General features: G+C 44.5%; 1 protein-coding gene across 3 annotated transcripts in view; it reads left to right on the top strand.

Annotated features, from left to right (window-relative positions):
• The first annotated feature begins 659 nt into the window (after nt 1–659).
• LOC134068188 (KATNB1-like protein 1) overlaps nt 660–19,971 on the top strand; it is a 43,444-nt gene continuing 24,132 nt past the window's right edge. For all 3 annotated transcript variants that reach the window (XM_062523761.1, XM_062523760.1, XM_062523765.1), the window contains exon 1: nt 660–807. The gene's annotated coding sequence lies outside the window, so the exon portion shown is untranslated. The remainder of the gene's footprint in view (nt 808–19,971) is intronic.

Below are 19,971 nucleotides of genomic sequence, written 5' to 3'. Positions count from 1 at the left end.
GAGTTCATCAGAGACATGAGTTACCCTGTGACTTGCTTGGTGGTGGTGAGGTTCCAGGGAGAAGATGAACTAGGGGCAGCATTGGGTAATCCTTTGTGAACTCAGGGGGCAAGAGTGTGTGTATGTGTGAGGAGTTTAGCAGCAACTGTGTGTGGAAATAGCCATCAACAAACAACAGCTGTTGCAACAAGTGTGGGGATAATACATATAGGTATAAGAAAGTCCCTGTAACCACCTACTGTACAGAACCACTATACTCATCACACACACATGCACACACACACACACACACACACACACACACACACACACACACACACACACACATACACACACACACACACATATACAAAAACAAACACAAGCATACATAAACCCACGCAAACAAACACATTCACACTACTCACACACAGCATTATCGGGTCTTAGCGGCTCGCCTAGGCAAACAATGTCAGATTGTTAGTCAGCACCAGGACAAACCCCAGCTTGTTCCTCTGGTGTGGCTCCTGCTGAAAACACTCGCACCCTTCTCGGCATTCATGCCTCGCAGCCCAGAACACTGTTGACAAATCCCAAGGTTCAAGGTTCACGCCAAATCTCAGCTTGTGGCTGGGCCCGTTGAGTCAGTTATGTAATTACTAATGTCTTACTCCATTTGTCGCTGACACTGTCCGCCTGCACAGTGGAAAAGCTAAGGCAGATGGAGATACACAAAGCCATATAAGGAAGAAAGAAGCCACACATTTTTCAACACACTCTTTCCGTTTTGGTCCTTGTCTCTGGAGACACACATGGGGTGGCCTGACGGTATGTACCTACTGATACACAAATTTGTACATGCTGTGGCCGTGACAGCAATTGCCAGCTAACACTTTGGTATGGAAGGCATCAGACATGTTGTGATTTATAACAGCCGATGGTGCAGATGTGCTGAATGACATTCATCAATGGAACTTTTACAAGGGAGGATGGCTTGAGTGAACAACCCCTTAGGGATAACATCATCTTGAATGGTGTTGAATGCAGTTCTAAGACATTTGGATAGCAGAAGAACTATTATATAACATGCCAATTGTTGTAATAAAAGAATACTATTAACTTCAACAAAACACACTGCTGATCTTACAAAACCCTAATCCAATTCCTAGTTTCATATTGTGAAAAAGTATATTCTGTTTGTTTGTCTATTTATTATGCTGTACTCAGCATACAATACAGAGTGAGGGTGGTGTCAAGTGTGATATTTGTCTGGTATGCTGTAATACAGTGTTGATTACCTCCGCCAAGGAGGTTATGTTTTCATCGGGGACCTGCGTTTGTTTGTTTGTCTGTCTGTCTGTCTGTTTGTTTGTCTGTCTGTTTGTTAGCAAGATAACAGATATACATGAACGGGCGGAACCTGAGCTTTCCAATGATATTAGCGGCTAGGTGCTTGTGCCATTATCTTAGGAAGGTGAAGATTTCTAGAGAGAGATTTTGTAGCCTAAGTTATGATGCATTGCAAACAAATGGATCCACACACAATCAAGTCAATGTAAACATAGCCTATATGCAAACAACTCAAGTTGTTATATTGTAGCCTAGGCTATTTATGCTGGTTCCTTTATTTGGAAAGTTTAATCCTCATTTTCCTCTGAAATTAGACTTGTGCTTGTTTGTGCATAGGCTGTGTATTGGTGTTGTGATAGGCTATGAAAATAAATTATAAGAAAATCAATTATAATTAATATCAGACCAAGAGGCGAAGAATACAAAAAGAGGAATGATAATGTGCCTTTGTGTTATCAACCGACCCGGCTCAATCTTTTAAGATTGAACATTAGTCTGGGGAGTCTGCTCTGTGCTTTCTATTGCACAAGAGGCATAATCAGCGGGCCTAGTTCAAATGACTCTGTATGCACTTAGATAGTCCTTCAATCAAACAATCAGACCAATGATCGGGGTGCACCAGGTGGATAAGCCAGTTTGTGATTGGTCCCTGCAGATCTGTAATGAAGGCATACAATAAAAATGAGGAGGTTTCCAGCCTGAGTTGCAGGGCGAAATCCAATAGGCGGCAGATCAGGCTGGGTTTACCTTTAGCCTACTGTAGTGAAGCTCGCAAGATGGAAGACGGAAGACAATAGGAAAACAGCACTTAGTGTCCATTCAAATCGTAATGCACTGTTGTGTGTTTTAAGTCCGACATAATGCTACTAAAACTGTAAAGAGGGCATCTGCAATCAAAACTATCAAACTGCAAATTCAACAGCCTATGTCTGGTCTATGAATGTCTGCTTTAGTTGTTGACAGCACAGTCTTTGAGATTTCAAATGATATTTAGGGTCCGAGCACCGAGGTGCGTTCGCTGAAGCGGCTGCACCGTATGTGAAAGGCCCTATTGTTTCTGTAGAGATTATTATTATTATTCAGTATTATTATAGTAGGTTCTTCTTTGCGACGTTTTGCCTTTTTTCACCAACTTGGCATGCTCCAAAACTGGCAGCTACATGTGGAATTGGTAACGCTACTCAGAGACAGAGCTCTGAACTAGGGTTTGGCTTAGGGACTCTATAGCGCCACCTAGCGCGTTGTCTGTTGTGGTTGACACATACATTCACGAAAATGAACCAAATTTGGTGGGCTTGTGTGTTATTGCTATCGCTAGTCAGAGACAGAGCTTGGCCTAGGGTGTTGCTTAAGGACTCTAGAGCGCCACCTAGTGCGTTGTCTGTTGTGATTGACACAGACATTCACGAAAATTAACCAAATTTGGTGGGCATGTGTATTGCTCTTGCACATGCCCACCAACAAGCACATGTTGATTTTTTAGATTCCGAAATGTCACAGGTCCGCACAGCAGGTGCTCGGGCCTGCCATCGTCGCCCGCATTTTAGTTTAAAATCGGCCAATCTGAAGAGCTAGTGTCTGTTATTGTTTGTGCAAATATATGCTGATTCCCTTGCATTTTGCAACTGAAATATTATTTCATTTTGAGAGTCCATGCTCTGCCATTCCCTCTATGACGTGTTCACTCCTCCAGTTTGAGAGCGACTCTTTTAGGCTATTATGCATGCAGACATGCACAGAGATAAAACCATGACTGTGGAAGTAAGTGAACTAGATCCTAGAAAGCTGCTATAGCTTTCCTATCTGAATGTGCAAGCTATTATCCACAACAGAAATTGTGACTTATTTGCTGGCGACCCAAATAAAATCTCCTAGTCTTTGGGCCAATGGCCTAGATCATTAAAACAGGAAACAAAGTTCAGCAATCGTCGGTTCAAGCTGCAACAACCCTAGACCCCAGCTGCTGTTCCTTGACTACAACAATGGCCAAGGAGATTGTAACACCCTCTCCTGCTTGTCTGAATTGGAATTCGCCCTGATTGGTTGGATTTGGCTAACAGCGGGCCAGAATCATACAGTGTTTGCTTGGCTTAATGCTCAGCTGAGCTGCTAGAAAGAGAGAGAGAGAGAGAGAGAGAGAGAGAGAGAGAGAGAGAGAGAGAGCAGTGAATCAGAGTCACTATACCTTAGGCCTGCTGGACTCCCTCTCCAGTCTCCCTGGCTGCCCTGTCTCAGTTGCTCCCTGCCGAGAGGAGCAGGCCATGCCCCCTAGTGCCTGCATTTAGAAAGCCCACTTCCTTTCACTCTCATAGCACATACAGCAGTCCGGAGGGAAAGCCCACTCAGCTGACATTCTGCTTTGGTAGACCTGAGCGTGTCATGCACCTTATATCAGATCACACACATTGTATTGGATGTGCAGTATCATGCATCACAACTCCAACAGTGGTGTTGGTAAGGTAGTTGAGAATGGATGTTTTAAACATGTGATCTCTCTGGTGTCACCTTGGCAAGCATAACTTTAAACATAACAATCTGAGGTTCTGCTTTTTATCACAATACGTGGGCAAAGAACAAAATCTCTCTATCTCTGTCACACACACACACACACGCACACACAATAAAACAGTCTAGTTGTTCAAAAAGGAACAGAGGTAGTGCTTGATTCAGAGCAGAAAAATGCACAGGTCGTGTTGTCAGAGTTCCTTGTGTTCTGTATGTTCTGAGTGTGTGTGTGTGTGTGTGTGTGTGTGTGTGTGTGTCAGAGGAGTGAGGAGGAGTTACTTTCCTCTCTCTTCCTTGCATTCCTCCTCTTCCTCCTCCTCCTCCTCCTCCTCCTCCTCCTCCTCCTCTGGGGCCGAGTGACTCACTGACTCGGCAGCTGGGCCTTCTCAAAGCGCGTATCTTTCCCAGAGTTCTCTGGGGCTCCTCTGTCTGCAAACGCCTCGTGCCTTCCTCCAACTCCCCCTGCACCCCAAACCCACCTCCTCCACCCACCCTTCACCTCGATCTCCCCAAGTGTTTGGCCAGCCAAGTCTCCCCTAACAACGTGACAACATCCTCTTCTTCCTTTTATGGCCCTGCCGGGTTTCCGGGAGGAAGAAAAATCCAAAAGCTGTGCTTTGTTAGTCTCTCGCAGCGTTCTGTTCAAAAGCTGCTAACCGCTAACCACCTGGAGCATGCTAAGCACAGGGGAGGATAGCAAATCAGCGAGCATGTTTGCTTTGCTGACACTGTGACAGTTTCTGCCGCGGCTCTGTGTTTTGCACTGGGCTGGGGTGGCCAGGTTTTTTTTTGAGACAACACAATGTGGAGCATTCATCTCACTCAGTGATTTACTGTCTGCCTTTGAAAGCTGTGGGCATCTCAGTGTTTAGATTTGCTGCTATGGTAATAAATCACGTGCTTTTGCAACTGCAAAGCCTCTATGCCAGTGGGTCTTTAAATCCTACAGAGTGAATACAGCAACTTGAAGGGCAGAGATGGGGTTTAAACTCACATTAACTTTGTATTTTGGTATGGGAATAGCTAAACTGAATTTATTATGCCTTGCTTTCAGATTATTGGGCATAATATTTGCACACATATTGAAATAATTACATAATAAAACATTAGATTGAGTATTAGATATTATAGCCACTCACTTAAAAGGCAACACTTGATTTGATTGATTACTACGTTCACTGGTTTACTGGAGCCCGAGTTCAATTAGTCTGAATAAACAATTTGCCATAGCTTGGCTACCACACAGGACACATGTGTACCTCTACAGAATAACATGACCCTAAAGTGCCTCAACCTCCTACACCGCGCCAATTGATCATTAGCTCCATTTGACCCATTATTTGGCAATATATCAGTGGAATTGACTTTAGATCTCTCCATGGTCAAACAAGCATGCCTAATGATAGGCTGAGTCTCCTACAACAGAGATCCTTGACTGTGTGAATCATGCGTGATGGACTAGTGCTGGCCTGTCTTTATCCAAATCTCCTGATGCCTGCAGAAATGGCTCATCATTGCATTGGGAGATCCACCCCCTCACTCAGTTTGTTGTTTGAGAGGAAGCTGTGCTGTGCCTGTGTGTGCTAATGGCTCTCTGGAGGGAGGCTAATTACTCACATTACAACACATGGCTCAGGGGCCTGCACTGCTCACTGATTTTTACAGTAGAGATGGCAAAGCAGAGCAGCGTGCCTCTCGAGGAAGTTTGGTGTTGGGTGGATGGAGAGGCTAGACAGACCCCACACCCTCCATCACCACCGTCCCTCACTAGTTTCCTGCCCAGATGCTGAAATATATCTGGCCCTGGATTGGCACAGATCTCGTGACGTCATGGCAGATGGAAGCCAAAATCTGGGGCCACATCGATGCCATAATCTTCCCATGCACCATTACGTGCCACATGAGACTTTTCACTGGGTGGAGGCTGAGCTCACTGCAGTCCCACTCTCAGCTCAGCTCATTATAGCAGGGTGGGGGCTGAGGGTGGAGGAGAGGGATGACAGGAGAAGCTATTTTAGACATGACGCAAAATGCACACTCGAAGGTTCACACGAGTCTCTTTGTGTTTAGATATAAGCTCTGAGAGACAACAACCATGCTTTAAAATGAGACATATATGAGTCATGGACTGTAAGTGGTTGGTCTGTGGTCTGACAGAGAGAATTGTAAAAAAGAGATATCAAACATAAGTCTTAGCCGAGCTCCCCTCTTATCTTTGTGTTGGGAAAATATTACAATTCAAAGTCCCCTGGCCAAAACATCCCCTGGCCCTTTGTTACCTCGCCTCTTAAATTTTTACACACTTTCCGACACAGCACCTTGACTGACCCTTCTCCATCCGATAGCTGGGAATGGGCTCCTGTCCCAGGCCTTTGGAAATGCTTGCCTAAGTAGAAGCCGATTCAAGCGATAAAAAGCTCCTCTGAAGGTGGTTCAAGTCCTGGCGTTTGGCTCTCACAGAGAGACAGAGGGCCCGAATGCTCACATTCCTGAGAGAGATAGCACACTTTAATAGCCTGGGCACATGATTCAAACAAGCCTTACTAGTAAAACATCAAACTCCATTATGATCAATTATGTGTCAGCCTGGAATTCAATACAATTAATGAAAAGGACTAAAGAGATGTCTCATTACAGATACATACTGTAGCACTGTAATCATTAGTTTGAATTAATACATTATTTTTCACCAACGTACATCCAACCATGAAAATGGGCATGAAAAGAAGACTTGAACTGAACTGAAAACACATCTTGTACTTAAATCATTATTTTTATATGCCCATTGCAGACATGAAAGTGGTTTTAAAAGGCCATGCAACATGACATGATTAGTCTGTTAGCTATTTAAATGTGAGAAAATGAGAATTGTCTCAACGCCATCAGTGCTGAATCCATGCAGAAAAAGAGAGTGAGTCAGAGAGAGAGAGAGAGAGACTGAGTATGAGAGTAAGAGAGCACAGAGGATGATAAAAGAGAGAGAAAGAGAGAAGGAGAGAGAGAGAGCGAGAGAGAGAGAGAGAGTGAGCGAGACAAGTCCCACACTGACCGCTAGGGTCTCAGGCCAAACTGGCTGCTGGTCAGCTGGCTATCTGGAGTCCATGGAGGGAATGAGGGAGAGAAGGAGGGATGGATGGGTGGATAAGGGCCTATGAATGAACTATCTCATCTCCTTTGGGTTCTTGCTTCCATTGCTGACGTGTACGTTTTCTCAACAACTGGCCTGGATCCTGATATTACTGCATCTCCCCGTCCACCCACTTTGTCTGAATTGGACTATGATGTCTGTGGCCAATTTTTGGAGTCATCTGAAATATAAGCATGGAGAACTTGCCCATGCCAATTTGCCAGAGTGTCAACGAGGTTTTCACAGAAAAGATGTATAGCATAAAGACCACTCCTTATTACCTCATAGCCTGAATCACTTTCTTAAGAGATCTGTCCATAAATCTCCATAAGCTATGTAGATGATATGGGCCTATATTGGCAGAGGTTATCTCTAGCACTAGCCTAGAAATCCAGACGCCCCTAGTGGCAGCACATCTAATTAGTAGTCTAGCAACTCTGCTTGGGAGCTGGGCTTTGGCAGAAATCACCGGACCAATCACATTGTGTATCGGTGGGTGGGCTTAACATAATGATGACTGACATGCGACCAGAACTTGCGACCATTAAGCATCCTGCTACTTGAAAACAAGAAGATGATTTGTTTAGCGCTATCCTATTGCGTGGAGAGGGAATTTGAAAGACAATTGTTTATCCCACCCCTCCGATTGAGCCCTGCCTACGTACTTGATGTGGGTCTGGCTGGTCAGGCTACTCTAGCACTGGACCACAGTGCTTTAGTGAAAAGCCATTTAGTGTGAGACGGGCTTGATCTGATCGATGTTTTAATGCTGCTTCCTCTGCAGACAGCAGTCTTGTCATGATGCAATTGGACTGTCTGATAAGCCACAGATGCAGAAAGAGAGAGAGGGGGGGGGGGGGGGAGAAAACCAACAGCGGTGTCTTCTCATCACTGAGATGGGACACTTCACGTATGAGCTGTTCAGAAATGTGCTACAATGCAGCACCACTCTGATCTGGTCTCTGTGGCAACACACAATAGTTTGGGCCAGTGCGGAGTAGTGGGGCCCGTTTACGCAAGTAAAGCTGACCTATTAGAGATCAAAAGTGGTCAACAGTTCAAGCATCTGGTCTATCTCCTGAGCAAAAACACAGAGAAGGAAGGCCAACATATTTTCACCACAGCACATTAAGCATTGAGTAGAAAATGCTCTGAGTATATTGTGCATGAAGAATCAGTAGTCTCTCAAAACAACCGCCTTGTCTTTCATGTGTGCCCCATAACCCAGCAGGAAGAAGGACCAGCGTGCACGCTCAAAAGCATTTAATCTGTCTGTCTTATTGCGCGAGCTGCTTCAAATATCTCCCTCTTTCAAAACTCAACTGGCAGGGAAGTCTTAAATTACTTTCAGCAGCTGGGATGTACGTTCTGCCAAGTCATAGATCTCGATTCTTTGTTTCTTTGATTTATTTTGTTTTGTTTTTGACCTTTCCTTCAGAATAAATAAGTGGCAGTCGAGACAGGCAGTGTTGTCCTTGGCCCTCTGTATCTTATTTGCTCTCAGTTGGACGTGCGTGTGTGTGGTGAGTTTCCAGGTTTCAGGGCCTGGATGGGGCATCCACTCTCTCTTGCACACATTCATTCCAGTTCAGATTCATGGGACAATCAACACAGTGCAGCGATATTAGAAAAGTGTTGTGATGAGTGCCCCAAAATTAAAAACATGACTTGGTGACATGGAATGGTGTTTTTTCCCCCCATATTTGTCATATTTGTTATCAGCGAGAACAAAGGATTTCTGTGTTTACTCTGTTATTTGTCGGGATGTTTAAAGTTTCAGCCATGGTATCATTATATCATGGTATCATTTCATTATTGTCATCGAGAACCTTAGGCATGGGACAAAGTCATCATTTTAGCATCATGAGAACACAAACAAGTCAAGTCAGAATTTATTGTTATACATATTTAAGCAATAAGCCCGAGAGGCCGTAGTTTACACTGATTTTAGAACAGCTAAGGGGCGTTGTTAGGCATGACACGATACGGAGTAATATTATTTTCTAAGTACTAGTACACCATAACACCTACCCTCACCCCTTCCCATCATGCAATCCCAGGGGTCAAAATCCCCCTTTATGCAGACCAGAAGCAGTGACTGTTCCATTCAAGTCTTTGGACATACAGTATGTCAACCACACACCTCTCGATCCCCATTAAAGCGTCCATAGATATGAACTGTGACAACCTATTGAGCCTCCACCTATGTATAATCTTCAGCTAAACCCAGTGCTGGAGTTCATCACTCTGTAGGTCAAATGGCACAGTTGAGCAGGAACCACCATACCTACTCAGACAGGATTAGGTCACCAAAGGGCTCAGCTGACCATACAAGCCATAGTCTCTGGGTCCAAACACAATCCAACCTGAAAAAAGTCATGTGGAGTTAATTTGCAGGATGATGGAATTTGGGATGAAGGCGTATATTTTTGGTAGCCATGTCTCATTATTCATAATGACATTTTTTGTTTCAATTCTTGGAACTGGGCTTGTAATATTTAGAGCATCTCATTTTACTCAAAAATGACTGGATGATTGGTTTGAAAAATGACCATCCAAGGAACACACACACACGCACGCACGCACGCACGCACGCACGCACGCACGCACGCACGCACGCACGCACGCACGCACGCACACACACACACACACACACACACACACACACACACACACACAGTTGTTTGTCTCATTTGAAGGAACAAAATACCTCTCACACAGTTACATAATACTGGTACGATCTCAGCACTGATATGGAGGTTGCAAACTGTGGTGAGAGAATAGGCTACTGTAGAGAGTTCTTAGAAAAATCACTGTGATCCAGGAGGCCTCCTTCTTGCCCAGAACCTCAAGTGGTCTGCCTTTGAGCCTGGCGTTGCTGGAGCTTACTGGAGCGGCATCAGATAAGCATGCTGAAAGTCCATGCTGCCTGTTTGGCATTCCGGAGGTGTTGCCTTGCTTTGCCTGTGATCCACCTGAGCCTTCATCTACAAACTGATGTGCCTGGAATTCTTCAAAATTCCTAGAGAGATGGAGAGATTTCTCTGCAGAGTTTCACACTAACATTCTCGGGTCATTAACATTTGAAATCCGATTCTGCTTTAGATCAGAAGCTATTGACAGTTCCAAAATTTGACATACAGTTAGAGGCATTTGACATCAATGTAAGCAAGCCTTAGTTAGTCTTAGCTTATAATTGGTGAATAAGTAGCTGTAAATGGTAAACTTCCATTTTTGCCACACTGTCTTACCATTTCATCAGCATTTTGCCTGCAATTGCCATATGAGAATTGGAGTTGCTGCTCATTATTGCTTTAAAACACTTCATTAGTGCCTTGTTCTCAGTGACTCTGACATTTAGGAAATTGTCCTGTATTTACAATACAATTATTATATTAATGCAAAATAATGAATAAAATAAAGTTTATATAATATAGAGAGACTAAATATATAAACTACAAAAATCCATTGGTCAATTCCTGATGACATTTGGAGTCAAAACCTCCTGATCTGCATCCTGATCTCCGTCTTTGGGTTTGAACGATTCTGCTGGACTTACATAACTGGGAGGCCACGACCAATCCATACCACATAGCTCCTCTTTTCCCCTTAACTCCTGAGGCTTCCCAGTTGCCACACTCCCATACATCCCCACCTCCACTTAGGGCTTTTGTCTTGAAGAGAGCGTGGTTTAAACCAGCCATGGCCAGGAACCTCGACTAGCATGCAGCCACCGTGCTTTGTTTAGGCTCCTCTGTGTCTGAGTTGTCACATCCCTAAATGAGATGGGGTGGGATCAGGAGTCAGAACCAAACCTGGGTCCATGGGCATGTTGACCCTTGGGGATCAATAAAGTATCTATCTATCTATCCATCTATCTATCTATATTGCTATTGTTATCATCTTTTTATTTGCATTATCATCATCATCATTATTATTATGCAATAGGTTATTCTGAACAACTTGGACCCAGAGACCTTTAAGACCCTATAATAAAATATCTGTGTGAGAATTAAATTAATGCCTCATTTGCAATTGTGTAAAGTCACCCCTTGTGAATGAAAGAGCCAAAACCACTCACTAATTCAAATAATCAGAGGGGAATGACCCAAGTGTGCAAAATCCTTTCCAGCAAAAGCAAACAGACTGAGACTCAGACGGCTGATGGTGAACGTTAAATGGCAGCTTGGCGAGATGTTCCTTCCCTCCCTGTATCCCTCCTCTCCTCTTCCCTCCATCAGCGTCCCTGTCAGTGTTTGAGTCAAGAACCAGAAGCTAATGAAAAGAGAGGGTGGTGTTTTGGTCTTGGTCTGAGATGGATGGCTGTGTGCTATCTGAGTATTCAGAGAAGGGGCAGCAGTGGAGCTGGTTGGTGGAGTTGGGAGGGTGGGGGAATGGGGAGAGACTGGAGGATCCAGGTACAACTAAAATCAAATGAAGGGTTCTCATTCCACAGCCATAAAAGAGGCCTTTGTGTGTGAGAGCTCGCCTTGCCCAACTCGCAAGAGAACCAGAAATGAATTTTCTTTTTTTCCCTCTTTCTTTTTTTTGGGGGGCGAAGGATGAAAAACAAAGAGGAGAGGAAAAATGTGCATCTGCTTTTAATAGAATGCAGATATCATTTAATTTCCAACAAGAGTCACTACTGTTTGCCTTCTTGGAGCTTGAGTGAACTGTCACTGGGTGCTCTATCTCCAACTACACAACATCACACATTTATGCCAAATCAGTGTTTCTCTGATTGCACCCCTGTTCCTTTGCTCATTAATAACTGTTTGTTATGACACTTTTTTGATGATTGTTTGAGTAAAACATTTTTCTTTTATTTATGTCATGCTACTAGAACTTCCACTGTTCTGTGGTTACTCAATTGGTTTTGTTCTGCAGTGAATTATGTAACAACATACGCTGAATGTAACATGAGTTTCTAATTTCCCCCAAATTTGTGGGCATCCTTGGAGCCTATGCTCCAATAACAGACACAAATCAGCACATGTATATATGCACTTCTTTGTGCCCACCGCAAAAGGCCACCCTGTTCCCTGGAGTCTTCGAAGAACAGAACAAAGAACAAATCATTAAGAACTACTTTGAGAAATAATGTGTGTGAATGTTAGCACAGTTGTAAATGTGTGTGCACACTAGAAGTAAAAAAAACCCATCCAGTTCCTTCCAGATTTGTTTAAAAAGCATCTCAATATTGAAGTAAGCCAAACCATGAAGCTAGTTTGTGTATTGATTTGAGTGAGTGGGAGTGTGTGTGTGTGTGTGTGTGAGTGTGAGAATGAGTGAGTGAGTGAGTGAGTGAGTGAGTGTGAGTGAGTGTGTGTGTGTGTGTGTGTGTGTGTGTGTGTGTGTGTGTATGTGTGTGTGTGTGTGTGTGTGTGTGTGTCTTAGCTCACCACTGTTTTCCTCATACCCATAGAGAGCATCTCCACTGCTACAATCCACAGATCTGTATGGGGCAGTTTAACCTTTTGCAAACTACACAAAATATATATATAAAAAATTCATGGTTGCCCTCATGACACAAAAATTGGGAACTTGGCCAACAACTGTAACACACATTGTTTTTAAACAATACCCTCAAAATTCAACTTCAAAAACACAAACATATACATTTATCAATTTATCACCTTTGCTTCAGAAGTTATGATCAATTTATTCAAATGCAATTTGCAGTAATGAGTAGAATTTTTAGAATAGAACGTATGTTTGATCAGTTGTCTACTACAACCATCATTAACTAAATGATGCTATTCCTACGTTAGCTATTCTGTTTATTAACCAACTAAATTAGCCTACTGATAATCAACTCGTTTTCACAAGATGGGTAACTCTTCACCACATTTAAGTTCTAACATTTCAGACATCCTTTAAAAGACCATCGTTCACTTACTTGAACCTCACAGTTACTTTTGTGAATAAATCCATCATTGAGAGAAAAGTTGTCACATACAGTGTAGCCTATCCTATATAATAACGTTCAGGGGAGTCTTTAACAAGCTGGGTATCTTACTTGTGCCTGAGGAGACCTGAGGAGTTCTCTGGAGGGAGCTCCCTTCAATATAGTTTAGGGTGGAATTGTTTTTTGATTTGAATATTGATTGCATGGTCACATCTGACATTAGAATGTATTGTAGTCTGTAGTACCTGTAGTATTCTCATAATTTCTCATGAGTAATGACCAATTTATACATCTGCTTTTTGCAATTGGTATTTTGTAATTCCATGATATTGTACAACTTACACATAGCCTTCAGTAAACGATGGCTCAAGAGTGGATCATGTGCAAGTCAAGTCAGTATTCCCTGGCCATTCTTTGAAGTTTCACTCAAGATCATCTCATCTCTGCACTCCCTTTCTCAGTCAGATAGTTAAAGGTGCAGTGTAGGATTTTGCAGGAAGTTGCATGATTAATTAACAGACGCTTTTGTGCAGAAAAAAAACCCAAATCATAATATGACCAAGGACCAAACAATTGGTTGAAGGACTATCCATGAACACAGAGTCATTTGATGCCCATTGATTATGCCTCTTGTGCAATAGAAATAGAGCGCAGACTACCCAGACTAATGTTCAATCAAAATAAAATTAGCTTAGTCTGATGACATCCAAGCTAAAACTTTAAGTGAACCCACTTCACCATTGGAATGACCATTGGAACCCTGCAAGTCGACAGTGAGTCTGAAGTGGTGTTTCTGTATCTAGAAGCTTTCGCTTTCTGGGTTTTTGCTCACAAAATAAATGTAAATGTCTCCTGCGCCCCTGAAATATGGTATGTCTTACTATGCTCTTAACGCACTACACCGAGGAGCTTTACAGGGGTGGGCTGACAGACAGGAAATAGGGGCCCCTAAGGCAGGCTTAAGCAGTCAGCTTCACCTCAAATAATGATGATGATAATGAGTACGAAGGCATCAGTTTCTGATGAAGTTGCCCCTGTTGTCCCATGGTGGCGATGCAGAGGAAGTCTTCCAGTGGCTGGTGAACTGAATTTAGTTTTGTGGCTGCCTTACACAAAGTTTTGTAGAGAAACATCCCATCATTATAAATCTGTCGCCTTCTAAGCACTACTCCTCCTGGAGTCCATTTGTATTGGGGCCAGAACTCCTGGAGGGGGTGTGTGCTGGAGGCCTAGGGGTGTGGATTCCTACAGTTGGCTTCACAGGGTATGTGCTTTCACTCAGCAGTTGGGTTCTGCACGTGCCGGCGCATGGCAAGCACATTTCTTCCTTTTTAATGTTCCCAGCATGCACACACACACACACATGCACACACACACACACACACACACACACACACATACACACACACACACACACACACATACACACACACTCACACACACTCACACACACACACACACACACTCACACACAATCACACACATACACACACTCACCTACACACACACACACACACACACACACACATCTAGATGCACAAAGCCAAATGCATTCTCGAGTTATCACGTATCGTTCTTTTATGTAATACACCACTAACACATTAACACCCCCCACACACACACACACACACACACACAGACAGGCAGAGCCAAGTTCATTCTCAAGTTATCACATCTCGTACCTCTTAAACTCTTCCTTTCAAGTCACTGCTGCACACACTCCCAGACTGAGCCACTCACACACACACGCAGGCAGAGAGTGTCAGAGCCAAACACATTCTCAAGTTATCGCGTCTCCTGCTGCCTTTTCAATCCAGCACCTTCTATGTGACTGAGCCAACAGAGAGTCTTTGTTTCTCTGCTCTTTCCTCAAGGGGAACCTCCTCTCCTCTGAGCCCAAACAGAAGGCCGTCTGCTGGGCCTGAAGTCTCCCCAGAGTCAGCCTGGCCAGTCACGACAACTGGGCAGCCAGCTGCAATATCCTCTGCAATGCCCGGCCCTCTCTCTCTGTTTCTGAGGTGGCACTGGTAGTTGGCACAGTGGTGGGGGCTTTCGAAGTACAAATAGAGCACCCTGTGCGCCGAACAATACCTAGCCTGTTCGCCTGCAGTGCCTTCACTTGGACTCACAAAGCCAGCCAGAGCCAAGCAACCTACCAGGCAGGCAGGCAGGCAGGCAGGCATGCAGCCAGTGGCTTTTCCCTTCAAGAGCCAAACGCTGCGCTGCCCTGTACTGTACCCACAGCTCCTGGGCTCAAGAGGGTCCAGAGAGCCACCAGCGATGTGCCCCACCCCACTCTCACTCCTCCAGCACTTCCTCTGGGAACAGCAGCTCTCACTGGCACACTGGCACACTGGCGCTGGGTGATCTGGGTTGTTAGTGGCTCCTTTGTGCTGTGGGATGGGGTGGCCACTCTCTGGTCTTTAATTAATGGCGTCTTCAGTGGACAGGCATGCCGGACACAGGAGAGGATCTTATGGCAGTCAGGGGTAAGGCCTTTCTGCCTGGCTGGCTGGCTGCTCTCAGTCGACCTTGTGGGTTGAAGAGAGGGCACGTTGAACAGGGTGGGCATTGTCCAAAGCAGGGCGCACTCCCTATGTGCTTTGAAAGCACCCATCTTTGTGCCAACCACCAGTGCCACAATGAAGGGGGGGGGGGGGGTTCTGTTGGGCAGTCAGTCTGAGGTCTGGGTGTCTGGCTGAGTCAGGTGCCAAGGAGCCCGAGGTGTGTTTTACAACTAAGCCGAGACACAGAGAAGAAGAAAAGCTGGTAATGGTCAGCACAACGTCCAAAGCCACAGGGCCCAGAATCAGTGGCTGCATTTAAAAGCAGATCAATTGTTAAACCACATTCAAAAAGAGGGACTTAATCAACTCAGTATTTGTTTGCGCTCCAGACTAGTCTACACAGGACTGCTTTCGAGCCCTGCTGTTCCAGCCAGGCATGTGAATGTCTGAAGCTGTGGTGTCCTGACTGTCTTTACCACAGAACAACACAGGCAATATGGGAAAATAAAACACCAGAGTTTTTCGCATGTCACGCTACCAAACAAGGATGACTTGTGCCGTGTGAATGCCTCCTCCTCCTCCCCTGCCTGTCTTGCCAAATGAAAAGAGAGACAATTTGTACAGTCTGTGGACGTCACAATGATCACCCTCTTGCACCTTGGGTGTACTGCCAGTCAGCTGAAACTTTGCCGGCTTCACCTCGGGAATGCAGAGAGAGAGAGAGAGAGAGAGAGAGAGAGAGAGAGAGAGAGAGAGAGAGAGAGAGAGACAAGGAAGAAGGATTGCACTTGAGTTAGCTCAGTGGTGCAAATGATGAATGTTTTTTGTTTGTTGCGTAAAACCTTATTGTCATCTGATTACAATTAGCATCCCAATGATCCATGCTGGTACTGTTCATGGTGCTAAATGATCACAGCCCAGCATCTTCAGATGGGTCACTAGCTATGATGTAATGAAGACCTCCTTTTGTCTGAGCTGAACATTTGCACAACATGTCCGCACAAGTTTCCTAAACGTTGTTTGCATTGAACTCCCAAGTTGCGTGTCAAGAAATATCTGGCAAGGGGAAAGAACAAATATTAACAAACATGAAGACAATTCACCAACACTATGTCTGCTTTTACCTAGATGAATGGATCGACACACAAACACCCGAGTTTGCCCGTATTTCCTGCCATTTCCTACCAAAGACCTCATATATAACGAAGCGAATTCAACTGAGGTTTGGGGTGGATACTCTCTGAAAAGCAAATGTGGACAGAGATGGTTCTTCTGAAGGTCCATCCATCCCTCCAGGCTGTGTCCTGATGAGGCACTAGAGGCACATTTTACACATTTTACTCTCTGTTATTCTGACCTCAGGCACCCAGCACCAACAAGCTCCCTGGAATAATATACTGCTTTTCATTAAAGTCCCTTAATCCACTTTCCTTTACATCTCTCAGTAGTGGAGCATGAAAATGTGTTCTCTATTTCCACCCCCACACCACCCCTGTGCCGGCACATGTCCCCCTGAAAAACATCTGCGTACCCGGGGCTACCGTGCACTGCACTGCGCTGCTGCTTTGGTGGTAGCGGCCGTGGCGGTGGTGCCTCTTGTGCTGCCAGCACTGTGTGTGCCACTGTGTGTGTTTGCTTCAGATTTACCACAGTGGTTAGGGGGTTCAAAGCCTTCGTGCTGCGGCGCTCTGTGGCTGCTGCATTCCTGAGCCTGCCAAGGCAGACACACACTGATTAAGGGAAGCTCTACTGCAGAAACAACGGCCCAAGATGTGGAGGGAGCAAGAGTGTGGGGGTACTGTTTGTAGTGGGCTGAGGAGGACCACTCTCACTCTCTCCCTCTCATTCTCCAGAACGGTGGCATTGTGGTCATGAAAGCAAACTTGCTTGGGGAGGGGTGAAATCGCTTGTGCACCTCAGGGTCCAGCCAGAGAATGTCTTTAAAAAACCTTTATAACATCCTAGAAAGATTGACTGTCACCACATCACACACACGTTCTCTCCCTCACCATGTGTGTGTTTTGGGGAGGAGGGTGGTAATAATACCACCCAATATTTTCCTTCTCAGGAGAGAATGTTTTGGAAGTGGGGGAGGAGGGCCCCAGCCTTCTCTTAAACATAAACAAACCACGTGTGGATCCACCGCCGAGCCTCTCCATGGCCTTCTGGACGGGACTCTTGTTTTGAACTGCCATCAGCTGCCCCTATAATGGACATAGCGAGTAGATTTCCTCCCTCTGGTATTTCTATCACAGGAATAAGCCCAGACAGAGCTGTCACGAGGAGTGTGCAGATAGGCATCTTTAGTGTTTCTCCTGCCTGTGCTGTCTGTGTTGACAGTGCTTGATTTGGGTTGGCTTTTTATTTCTACTTTTCCTTTTGCTCGGCTTGTGTTGAAATATCCTAAGTCATAAGAAACGGATTTCTCTCTAGGGGGAGGTGTATGTCCTTTCACTCCTTAGTGCTCCAAAGTAAAATGAATGTGCCTGATTTAGTTGATGAGGTTCAGGATGTCCAATATGGTGACAGGCAAGTGCTTGTGAACAGACTTTTTATTCAATGCCACTCAAAACAGCTTGGACAAATGCATATACATATAGCTGTCTGGATGTCTAGGCAAGTTTAACATGACGTATAGAGCCCCCAAGAGCCGTGGGCTATTTTTATTTTACTCTGCCATTGCTTACTTCTCATGGCTTGCTCCCCCTGTACACAATGAAAGTGATTTTGTTGTGGAAGTAAAGGATTAACAGGTAAAAACTCCAAAGAGATAACTGACAGTCATGTTGCAAGACTCTTCTTGAAGTTGTGTGGCTGCTACCCTCCTTAGCGACTTGCTACAGCTATGCTGTATGGCCCCTAGTGAATAAGGTATAGCGCCTACAGAATATGATTCCCTTATTACAAGTTTGTTTATCATCAAATTGACTTGATAAAGGTTATATTAAGGTGAAACTCTGGCATAGTGTTCTTTTGGGTCAATCCAAGAATGGATAAAGAATCCAGATGAGTTCTCCTTGGTGTGGGTATTAACGTCTACAAACTGTAGCCTCTACATAGTCGAGGAGACGATCTTGCAGGCATCTGAGCTGGTAAGCTCGGTTGGCAGCTGAGTGGGCCGGTCTCCCAACGCCACGTCTATCATATCCTCCAGAAAAAGACTGGTAATGGCTTCCAGATCTGTGCTTTGTGCTTGGGGAATGTGCAACCTGCATTCCTGTCTGTGCATATGAGACAAGTCAAACAGCCAGATGACCTCTCCTCACTTCCTGGGCAGAGAGAGGGGGACCCGTCTGCCCACGTTAACATGCTGACCAAGCCGGCATTTTCCCTTGACCTCCAGAAGCCAAGAAGGCTCAGTAAACAAAAAGACACAAACTCACAGAGAGAGAGAGTGAGAGAGAGAGAGAGTGAGAATAAAATCCAGTATGCACAATAGAGCAAACAAGTCACCTACTTTTCTCTGAGAAAGGCTGTTCATTTTGTAATGCTAACAGGAAGCAGTGAAATCAGTTTAATTTCAACTGTATGTCAACTGTAACTATTGTAACGTAATAAGTGTCCACACTGACTGACGAAAAGCCTTTATTAATGTGATGCCTTTAAAAATCAGTGGTTTCTGACTGGCTATCAATATTTCTATCATTCATGCATCAAGTGTTGCACAGTCTTCATTCTTTGTTATCATTATACAGTAGTGTGAGTTGTGGATGTCATAGCTCTTATGAACTGGACTGGCTTTTGGTGTGCAGTGTGGGCAGGCTGGATGACTGGAATTGATTTCTATCTAGATCAGTTTCAACAGGGGCACAGAGGGACTCAACAGTAATCACTTCACTCTGCAAGACGGCTTCCCTTTCTCCCGCCAGTCCTTCGCCAAAGCTGCCTATGCTCCCGCTGTGACAACAGTCATAATAAGATCACATTTCAGACAAGTGCCATGTGATCCCGGGTGACATGTTATTCTGTCCCGCAGACTTTTTTCTTTCCTGGATGCTGATCAATGGGTTCATTAAGGCAGGGATTCACATGGAGTCACATACCTGCAGACATAAATAGCCTTTGACAAGCTCTTTACGTTTTCCAGTCTTTGATTAGGGACAACTTTCTTAAAAAGCCTCGTGCAGCTTCTTCATACCAGCTGCTGTCTACACTCAGGGCATATGTGTTAGCATAATGCTACCCATTGGATTTTAATGCTGTTTTATGTATATTTTGATCGGCTCATTCAGTCAAAGTAATGCTTCACCTCACCAACTGAGGGACATGCAGTTGAAAAGTTCTTGTTTTAAGGGAAGTTTGCCACCTATCTGCAAGGCAACTGTTCTTCTAAATTTTCTCTCTTCAGTCTATTTATACAGTGTGTGTGTGTGTGTATTATGATATCATGATTAAACTTATTTGCCTGGAGTGTAAGAGCTGTTCCCAATGAAAAGTGACCATGTGATGAACCAAGAACTCACAATTTCTCAGCTCCAACACCACCCAACAGTCTCCTATTCATTTCCTGTCTACTCTTAACACTCCTATCTAAATAAAGCCCTGAAAATAAACTTGAAACTTTTACTCAGCAGGTTTAGCGCTTCATAATGATA

The sequence above is a fragment of the Sardina pilchardus genome, chromosome 20, assembly GCF_963854185.1.
Source record: "Sardina pilchardus chromosome 20, fSarPil1.1, whole genome shotgun sequence".
In the NCBI taxonomy this organism is placed as follows: domain Eukaryota; kingdom Metazoa; phylum Chordata; class Actinopteri; order Clupeiformes; family Clupeidae; genus Sardina; species Sardina pilchardus.
Note: the sequence above shows the minus strand (reverse complement) of the source record. Positions and strands in the feature narration are given on the sequence as shown.